Source organism: Petromyzon marinus, chromosome 51 (assembly GCF_048934315.1).
Source record: "Petromyzon marinus isolate PM22_M1 ecotype Great Lakes invasive population chromosome 51, UKy_Petmar_22M1.pri1.0, whole genome shotgun sequence".
NCBI classification, from domain to species: domain Eukaryota; kingdom Metazoa; phylum Chordata; class Hyperoartia; order Petromyzontiformes; family Petromyzontidae; genus Petromyzon; species Petromyzon marinus.
In genome coordinates this window covers 8936515-8946616 of record NC_133717.1, presented here as the reverse complement: position 1 = coordinate 8946616, position 10102 = coordinate 8936515, and the positions used below count along the sequence as shown (strand labels likewise).

General features: G+C 48.6%; 1 long non-coding RNA gene across 1 annotated transcript; it reads left to right on the top strand.

Annotated features, from left to right (window-relative positions):
* Window positions 1-5791: 5791 nt before the first annotated feature.
* On the top strand, window positions 5792-8137 carry LOC142931258 (uncharacterized). The gene is made up of 2 exons (XR_012947265.1): window positions 5792-6515; window positions 6644-8137. It is a non-coding gene; the product is annotated as an uncharacterized LOC142931258 (long non-coding RNA).
* The last annotated feature ends 1965 nt before the right edge of the window (window positions 8138-10102 follow it).

Below are 10102 nucleotides of genomic sequence, written 5' to 3'. Positions count from 1 at the left end.
AGAACTGGAGCACTGTCGTCCCGACAGTTCTGTTCTTTCACCTGATGAAGGCTACTTGTGTTGTGGCCGAAATGTCGTGAGAATTTTATTGTCTTATTTTATTTTATGATTTTATTCTCATTCTACGTGACTTTACCGAAAGAACCAAAGAAAAAAACAACCAACTCGTCAATAATAATAATGTGGCCCTAACAGGAATAATAAGAATAGATTTTACCCTTTCTGGAAATAAAAGAGGTGTTCATATATTCAAACACCAAATACAGTCGATATTAGAATAGGTTTTCCCCTTTTTTCTGGCAACAAAACAGAAATAAGTAATATTTTAAAATACGTTTTTTTAAAAACACGCTTTGATGAAATGTACCGTACTCGTAATGGCAGAACTCCACGACTCCAGGAAGTGGCCCCGAGGCTTGCCATAACGTAAGGGAACGTGGTGATTTACAGCCAACGTTAGTTGAGCGTGGACAATTATACCCAAGGCGAAACATAACATATAAAAAAGATGGTTTAAAATTTTTATTTTTAGTTTTAATGATACAATATATTATTGTCATCAGTATGACATCAGTATGCGAGGTTTGCAGTCGATACCACATTGGGAAGTGGGTTAAAATTCAGTTACAAGATTTGAGGCTACAACAACGAGTTAAATAAAAGCGTGTAAAAAAAGGGAAAACCTATTCTCATATTTTGGTTCTGGCAATGGAGGTCCCATGATGTCGCTGCTCACCCCGAGCTCTCATTAATCTGATAGTGGCCATTGTCTTTGTGCTGTTCGCCTTTTGGCGTCCTCTGGCCTAACACCGTTTGAGACGAGGCTCGAAAGAAAGACGTCTCTGGTGTGGACCAATCAGTTTCAAAGACAATGCCACAGATATTATCAGAGTTTGTTTTTTGTTTGCATTCTGACCACAAGTATTGTGGTTAATGCAGCCATGATTCCTTGTAAAAGGTTTCAGTTTTTTGTTTTAACATCTCAACGCAGCTGTTTTATTGCCAGAAAAAAGGGGAAAAACTCTTCTCATATTTTGGTACTGGCAAAGGAGGTCCCATAATGGGATTTCCCCAAGATGAACCAAATCGATCCCTTTGAAACTGATTGGTCTTCACCAGAGACAGCCTTCTTCATGGCATTGTCTCACCAGTGTTAGATCAGAGAACGCCAAAAGGCGAACAGGAGACAATGTGTTTGGTTTAATAATATATTTTTATACCGTGAAGAAGTACCATTGCCCAGAAAGTGACCTATTACGATTCATAATTAGTTTATATTGGGTTAGATCGTCGTGTAGGCGGTATGATGTCACATTTTCCAACTATAACTCTCCACCATCAGATAGGGCCGATTAAATCATGTTGTCACTTGATGGGCAAATACGTCAAGCGATTTGGTTGATCAGCAACCCGCCACAAATGTTGACATGCAAACAAAAGTGTTGACAATGTGTATGTACTCCACGACGTTTCGCTGGAGATTGCATTCATCAACATGAGGTTTTAAATAAAATCTCAAAATTCAGCTCTCACCTATTTTATATATCCTTTTAAAGTCAGAGTGTAATTGGCGAATCGGTTGAGTGTTTTGTTATTTAGCTTCGCTGTTCGATTGAACCAGTTCCAGCACTACCCCGCAACAATTATATGTGCATCACTCTCTCTCTCTTGCTCGCGTTGTACGAGTAAACGAATTTGCACACACATATGTGTGCGTGTGTGCTTACGTACGTAGCGCCAGCTACAAACCCTGGACCACCCGGGTTCGATCCCCGCTCACGGTCAACACCGGTGACGATCATCCGCAGCGGTCCTAGGCCTCCACCTGGGTCGATTCATCCTCAAATGAGTAGCTGGTGCGGTGTGTAAATATCGCCACTGGGGGACAAGTACCGAGCAACACTTGCTCCTACGGTATGTCAAGGCTATGCGGGTGATCTTTGCCTTTGTGTGCACGTGCGGTGGAGCGGCAGCAAAGTGTTAAGCCCACGGCGCTACCACTCTGAGATCCCGAATTAAATTCCAACTCGCGGCCAACACTCAGCGAATATCCGACGCGATCCTGAGCCCCCTCCACTCAGTGTACTCGGCGTTACATAAGCACCTGGTGTGGTAAGAAAACAATGGACAGACGAAGGCAGCCATTCCCTCGTGTGCCGTGCCGGTCTTCAGAGGCACGCGCGCATAGCACTTGCTCCTACAATCCGTCAAGGCTATACGGGGGATCTTTGCCTCGTGCAGGTAGGCCACGCATAGGTGGACTCGGCCTCCAGCGGGTACCTGGCGCAGTGTGTAAAAACACAGGCGGCCGGGCGTGGTGCTGTCCACACCAACCCCCTCGTGTGCCGTGTCACGACCTTCATAGTCGCTCGCTAACAGTCCTTGGCCCCAACAGCCTGCGGTAGCTATAAAGTGGTGGGGGGGTGGGTGGTGGGTGAATCTTTTGTCTTGTGTGACTGCAGTATTTCGGCTCCCAATTTGGCTCGCAATCGCGAGTTCAGATCCTGGTTTGGGGGGAGGTCATCACTCAGTCCATAATCTCGCCGGGGGTCGATAAATTTAGTACCGCTTCGTGGGGCAAGTCAACAGTGGTTGTTACGTGGATAGACTTGCTCCGACCGGAGGAATGTGGAATTTCTAGCACTGGCCCAGGGCTATCCACGGGAGATTAGCACCAATGAGTAAATGCTCATGAACAGGAAACCAATTAGTTTTTTTTTTAGATAAGCGACTCATGTTTACATTTCGCTGGTAGCGGCGGAGGAGGCAAAGGACAATAGTTCGGATATAAGCACAGTGTGCCTCGCTCCCAAGGGACTGTGCCTATATCCAGCTGCTAATGTAATGGAGTAAAAAAAGAAGATAATCAACATGCGTCTCAGCGCCGTGTGCACTGCCCGCTTTGAGAGATGGTCCAGAAATACGGGTCATTCACTAAATAATATAGGGCACCAAACACAAACTGAATAGCGCGCGACGATATATATAAGTGTGGAGAGATACACGCTTGGAATGACATTGAGAGACAGCAAGAGGAGCACGTGGATCAGAGAAGACACGCAGGTTCATGACATCGTCCACACTGTTCAGAAAATTAAATTGGGTGGGGGGTGGGGGGGGGGGGTTTGGGCAGGCCGCATCACGGCCGGGAGGGATGACGGACCGACGATGGGTCGAGAGTCGTGACCGAACGGGCGCCGATTACACGGCCTATGCGTGCAGGCGCTGGCGGCCGCGGTGGCTTTGGGGCGGGGGGGGGGGGGTGGTCGCCTCCATCCAGCAGTGGATTGACCATGACCCTATGACGACAATGTGGAATTTAATGCGTTCGGATGACGATGATGATGTCCGTGTATGAACGCAGCCCGATAATTTCATTTTCTTGAAGGTGACCCAGGGAGATGGGGTGGGGGGAGGGGGCGAGGTGCTACAGGGCTGATGAATGAATCTCAGATCAGCTGTTAATGTAATTCCTCATTCCTTACCCTACCCCCTCCCGGCCCAGCTGCCTCCTCGCTGGACGCTGGCTTCACGCCCACGGAGACGGGAGCGATCGCCTCTTGATGACGCAAATTCCACCCCAGATCCCAGTGTACGGGCTCAGAGATTTATGAAGCGAAGGCTGCGGTGCGTGGGTGGTGTCGGTGGTGGTGGCAGTGTTAGTGGCGGTGGTGGTTTTGGTGGTGGCGGTGGTTGTGGTTGGCGGTGGTGATTACGATGCTGGTGATGATCGTGTTGGTAGCGGTAGTGGTCGAGTTGGGGAGCGGTGACGCAGCGGTTAGCGCGCTGCACTACGAACCTTGCCACCCGAGATAGATTCCCGCTCACGGCCACTAACACCGGTGACGATTATCTGAACAGGTCCCTGGCACTCCCCAAGGTCGACTCAGCCTCAAACGAGTCTCTGATGCGGTGCGTGAACATCACCACCAGCGAGAGAAACTCGGTCGGGTGTGGTGCTGGCCACCCACCTCCTGTATCGTGCCGGCCTTCATAGGTGCTCCCAAACAGCACTTGCCTAAAACGTGTGTGAAGGCTATACGGGGGTCTTTGTCTTTGTGGTAGTGGCGCTAGCGACAGAAGTGGTGGCTGTACAGGTGATAGTGGTTGTAGGGCAGGCGGTGTGTGTGAGTGTGTGAGGTGTACAGATCTCATGAATCGTTTGAAATAATTTTACATTTGAAGTGCCTGCTTTGCACTTAGAAATGTATTTTTAAAAAAATACATTTGAGCAGAAACATATGAATAACATAGGCCGCTCACCACTTTCCCCATTGCATTCATTTTATTTGGACAATATCCAGCCCTTTGAAAATACAACGCTGGATGAAAGCCGCCCGACGCCTTTGACCATACTTCACCTCACTGGTTCGTGCGAGTTTGTGAAGGGGGGGGGGGGGAGTTCAGGATTGGTTCACTTATCACTCGCGACTGCTGTGAACCTTGTCCATAAATTGAACTCCGATCGCCAAGTCCATACAGTGAGGGAAAAAAGTATTTTATCCCCTGCTGATATTTTTACGTTTGCCCACTGACAAAGAAATGATGCGTCAATCATTTTAATGGTAGGTTAATTTGAACAGTGAGAGACAGAATAACAACAAAAATCCAGAAAAACGCATATCAAAAATGTTATAAATTGATTTTCATTTTAATGAATGAAATAAGTATTTGACCCCCTCTCAATCAGAAAGATTTCTGGCTCCCAGGTGTCTTTTATACAGTAAACGAGCTGAGATTAGGAGCACACTCTAAAATGGAGTGCTTCTGATCTGAGCTTGTTACCTGTATAAAAGGTACCTGCCCACAGAAGCAATCAATCAGATTCCAAACTCTCCACCATGGCCAAGACCAAAGAGCTCTCCAAGGATGTCAGGGACAAGATTGTAGACCTACACAAGGCTTGTAAGACCATTGCCAAGCAGCTTGCTGAGAAGGTGACAACAGTTGGTGCGATTATTCGCAAATGAAAGAAACACAAAAGAACTGTCAATCTCCCTTGGCCTGGGGCTCCATGCAAGATCTCACCTCGTGGAGTTGCAATGCTCATCAGAACGGTGAGGAATCAGCCCATAACTACACGGGAGGATCTTGTCAATGATCTCAAGGCAGCTGGGACCATAGTCCCCAAGAAAACAATTGGTAACACACTACGCCGTGAAGGACTGAAATCCTGCAGCGCCCGTAAGGTCCCCCTGCTCAAGAAAGCACATATACATCCCCGTCTGAAATTTGCCAATGAATATCTGAATGATTCAGAGGAGAACTGGGTGAAAGTGTTGTGGTCAGGGGAGACCAAAATGGAGCTCTTTGGCATCAACTCAACTCGCCGTGTTTGGAGGAGGAGGAGGAGGAATGCTGCCTATGACCCCAAGAACACCATCTCCACCGTCAAACATGGAGGTGGAAACAATATGCTTTGGGGGTGTTTTTCGACTAAGGGGACAGGACAACTTCACCGCATCAAAGGGACGATGGACGGGGCCATGTACCGTCAAATCTTGGGTGAGAACCTCCTTCCCTCAGCCAGGGCATTGAAAATGGGTCGTGAATGGGTATTCCAGCATGACAATGACCAAAAACACACGGCCAAGGCAACAAAGGAGTGGCTCAAGAATAAGCACATGAAGGTCCTGGAGTGGCCTAGCCAGTCTCCAGACCTTAATCCTATAGAAAATATGTGGAGGGAGCTGAAGGTTCGAGTTGCCAAACGTCAGCCTCGAAACCTTAATGACTTGGAGAAGATCTGCAAAGAGGAGTGGAACAACATCCATCCTGAGATGTGTGCAAACCTGGTGGCCAACTACAAGAAACGTCTGACCTCTGTGATTGCCAACAAGGGTTTTGCCACCAAGTACTAAGTCATGTTTTGCAGAGGGGTCAAATACTTATTTCCCTCATTAAAATGCAAATCAATTTATAACATTTTTGACATGCGTTTTTCTGGATTTTGTTGTTGTTATTCTGTCTCTCACTGTTCAAATAAGCCTACCATTAAAATTATAGACTGATAATTTCTTTGTCAGTGGGCAAACGTGCAAAACCAGCAGGGGATCAAATACTTTTTTTCCCTCACTGTAGGTTAGTTTGTGGGTCTCTGTGCGAGGCTGCGGATCGTTGTTTCTGTACTGCACCTTGAAATGCGATCGCGTTCATCCGCGCTTCACAAGTACAAATTTGAAGGTGTAATTGTATCGTAAAGAGAAGGCAATTCGGACTGACCGTCAGTGGAAGTGCCTCTGTAATGTATCGGCTAAAAAACACAACTTCCCGTGCGTGCAAGATAGCATATCGGACGGAAGCGGTAGCAGCGATGGTTAACAGCAACAACCCCCCCATCCCCCCAACCACGAACAAGACTTGTGAAAATGCAATAAGGGGAAGTGTTAATCCCTCTGAAGGTTGTGCAAAATCACTTTGGCAAGCATCCCAGCAGCAGCAGCATCCCAGGGTTGCTGCTGCTGCTCCCTCTGATGCTATCGGGGGGCTGCGGTCGCAGCGAGGAATCTCTACGGGTGAGTCATCGCGCTTTTGTGGTCGCCGAGGATAAGAAAAAAACACGTTTATGTGGAGTACACAAAATAATCCGTGCAAGCGCCGCTCTCTCGCGTGCTCTCTCACTCTCTCTCACACTCTCTCTCAGGCTGAAGCTGGAGGCGCCGGTGGATGGTGGCGCCCCCCCCCCTCCTTCTCCTTCCCGGAGTTGTGCTTCTCCTGCGCGCAGCCCCCCGGCCACAGCGACTCCGGCAAGCTACTGAAGCTCCGAGGCTGCAGGAACGTTGCCCCTGAAGAATGCCACGAACACAACGCTCTACACGTGGCTGTGTCAAGGCGCTGCATTGCCGGGACCTGGCCGACCTACCGAACACAAAATGGAGAGACCATTTCTCTCCTCCCATTATTGCGGCTGCCCAAAAGTGGAAGTAAATGTACAAGTCTCCCGTAGCCAAACGCTGCGGTGACCTCCGGTGGAGGTTGGCACACTGCACGTTGCCATCGGCCGTGTGGCTCAGCCGAATCTCGCCACGGGTAACAGACTTGTGCATTTCCTGCGGTGCCAGGGAGGATCTGCCCCACCAGTACTTACGCTGCCAGCTGCTTAAACCAATGTTCCGCCTTTTGGGGGACATCTTCAGGAAACTGGGGGTGCCTTTCTTCAACAGCAGCTTCGTATATAGGGTGCCTTACCTGGCTAACAAACGCCATGACCTCGCCAACTTCGCCTGTCCTCAGGCGAAGAAGGCGGTGTACAGAACGAGGAAAAAGATGCTGTATGGTGACACCTACGGCTGCTCTGTGCTTCCAGTGTTCAGAGGCCTGCTATAGGCGCGGCTCCCACTGGAGCACGCCACGTACCACACACACGTGTCGGTGATGTGCAGCGCGACTTCTTCGAACGCTGGGGAGCCGGAAAAGTCCCTCTCTGTACCAGCGTGGACGGCACCCCCACGTGTTCACCTTCTGAAGCGCTCGCTCGTCACCGTGGCGTGAGCGATGACCACCACCATCATCACGTGACTGTTCTTTTGTGTTGTGCGAGGCGCATTTAGCGCCACAGCGCGTGGATTTATAGCGATTATTTGTGTTGTGTGGTGACTTTGTGTGTTTCATAGCGAAATCGCCTCCAGTGCTGTTGCTGCTGGCGGCAATAATAGTTGTTTAAAAGTCAAAAAAGTCTCTCTCTCGCGCTCTGTCTCGCGCTCTCTCTCTCTCTCCGCACATCGCAATCGCCGCCGTCACTTTGAAACCACCGGACCTGCAGTTCTGATGTCGCCGGTTCGTGATTCTCTCTCCCGGCGCAACAGGTCACTCTAACATCGACGCCTCTGTACAAGGAACGAAACAGGTGGACTTCTCCACAAATCTGGCTGTCGCCTGATGAAGCCGGTTGTAATTGCTGGCGAAACGTCGTACACTCAGATTGTAAATGTTGTGGCTTGGCTCTCCAACACACCGGTTAGTGCTGTACGAGTGACGAATTGCCCACGTTCTGCTAACGTGACAACCCTTACTCGTTAGCTGTGTCGGGTGGTGGCGGGTTTTAACGACACATTTATTCGTTTACGCGATCTAACCACAACAACCCCTATTATTAGTGTAGTCATGCAAGCGTCGATTAAATAAATAGGCAACGCCGTCGCTTTGCTGCGTATCGATATGCGGTCACGTGCCGGCGTCCGTTGTGAATCTGCAGCGCTCGCATGCGGTGGTGCGATGGGTGAGCAATGCAAGAAGTCTACGGTTATGTTTGACCTGTGCGGAAGTTGGAACAATGTTTCAAGTTTATTCAATCGCCCCCCTCACCCAACCCTCGCCCCCCCCCCACCTCCCCCCACTTCCACCTCCGCTGTCCATCCAGCAGTGGAAATGGGTCAACCAGAGTTCACTGGGCAGATCACATTCTTGATTCTTTCGGTAAAGTCACGTAGAAGGGAAACAATAAAATAATAAAAATATAAAACAATAAAATTATCACGACGTTTTCGACTGCAAACACAAGCAATCATCATCAGGTGTGAAAACCACAGCAAGAAAATGTGAAAAAAGTGGCGGTTTTTTGTGTTGCAGTCGAAGCGTCGTGAGAATTTTATTGTTTTATATTTGTATTATTTTTTTGTTTCCCTTCTACGTGACTTTACCGAAAGAACCAAGAATATGAATCCTTGCAGTCACGAAAGCTTTAAATTAAAATTTGAGCAGATCACGTTTACATTGAAGTTCCCCCGATCTGGCCAAAGGGGCTTTATAGAGCGTCCTCTAGTAGTGTGAGTAAGTAAGTACACATCCTCTTTGGTTCTATTCGGTAAAGTCACGTAGGTAAATAATAAAACAACAATAATCACGACGTTTCGGCCACAACACAAGCGGCCGCTTGTGTTGTGGCCGAAACGTCGTGATTATTGTTGTTTTATTATTACAAGCGGCCGCTTGTGTTGTGGCCGAAACGTCGTGATTATTGTTGTTTTATTATTTACCTGTAACCTTTGACAATAATCACGACGTTTCGGCCACAACACAAGCGGCCGCTTGTGTTGTGGCCGAAACGTCGTGATTATTGTTGTTTTATTATTTACCTACGTGACTTTACCGAATAGAACCAAAGAGTATGGATCCTTGCAGTCACGAAAGCTTTAAATCTAGAATTAAGTACACATCGCCGAGGTTGTTACGAGTGTGCAATATTCATACATTTTAAACGCCGCGGTGGCGAGATGTTAACTACCTCGCCTGGAATGCAGGAGGTCAACTGCAGCGTCGTCAACTACGGCGTTGCAACGACGTCCACTACAGCGTCGTCCGCTGCAGCCTTGTACACTGCTGCCTCATTAGCCCCTCCAAGCAGGAAGGTCAAACAGGGATTGTGACACACGTGACGTGGCCCTCATCCAGCAGTGGAGATGCGCGTCCTCTGGTGGTCTCATTCTCTGTCATCAACGTCGGGGGAAAGGGGGGGGAATGAAAACAAGACCGAAGCATGGATGGATTGTTCAATTGAATCGTGACAAAATGTCGTGAGAGTATGTGTGGGTGAGCGAGTCGGCAAGTGAGTGAGTGCGTGGGTGAATGCGTTAGCGAGCGAACAAGTGGGTTAGTGCGTGGCTGAATATGTGGGTGAGTGAGTTTGAAAGTGATTGAGTGGGTGAATGAGTGAGTGAGTGCTCGAGTGAATGGCTATGCGAGCGAGCAAGTGAGCGAGTGCGTGGGTGAATGAGTTGATGAGCGAGTGGGTAAGTGGGTGAATGGGTGGATGGGTGAGCGAGCCAATGGGTGAGTGCGTGGGGTGAATACGTGAGTGAGTGAGTGATTGAGTAGGTGAGTGCGTGAATGGGTGAGCGAGCGAGCGCGTGGGTGAATGAGTGGATGAGTAAGTGGGTGAGTGAGTGCGTGGGTGAATGGGTGAACGAGCGAGCAAGCTAGTGGGGGATTGGGTTAGTGAATGAACAGGTTGTAGTCATATGAGGATACGGGAACAGTGGAATCTTGTCAAGTCAAAGGTTACAGTCTAACAGTCCGCATTAGCTGATCCTAGAATCCTTGAACAGGACCCATGTTTTTTTTTTGCTATCATCGTCAAGAGTTTTGTTTTATTGCAAAGTGCACA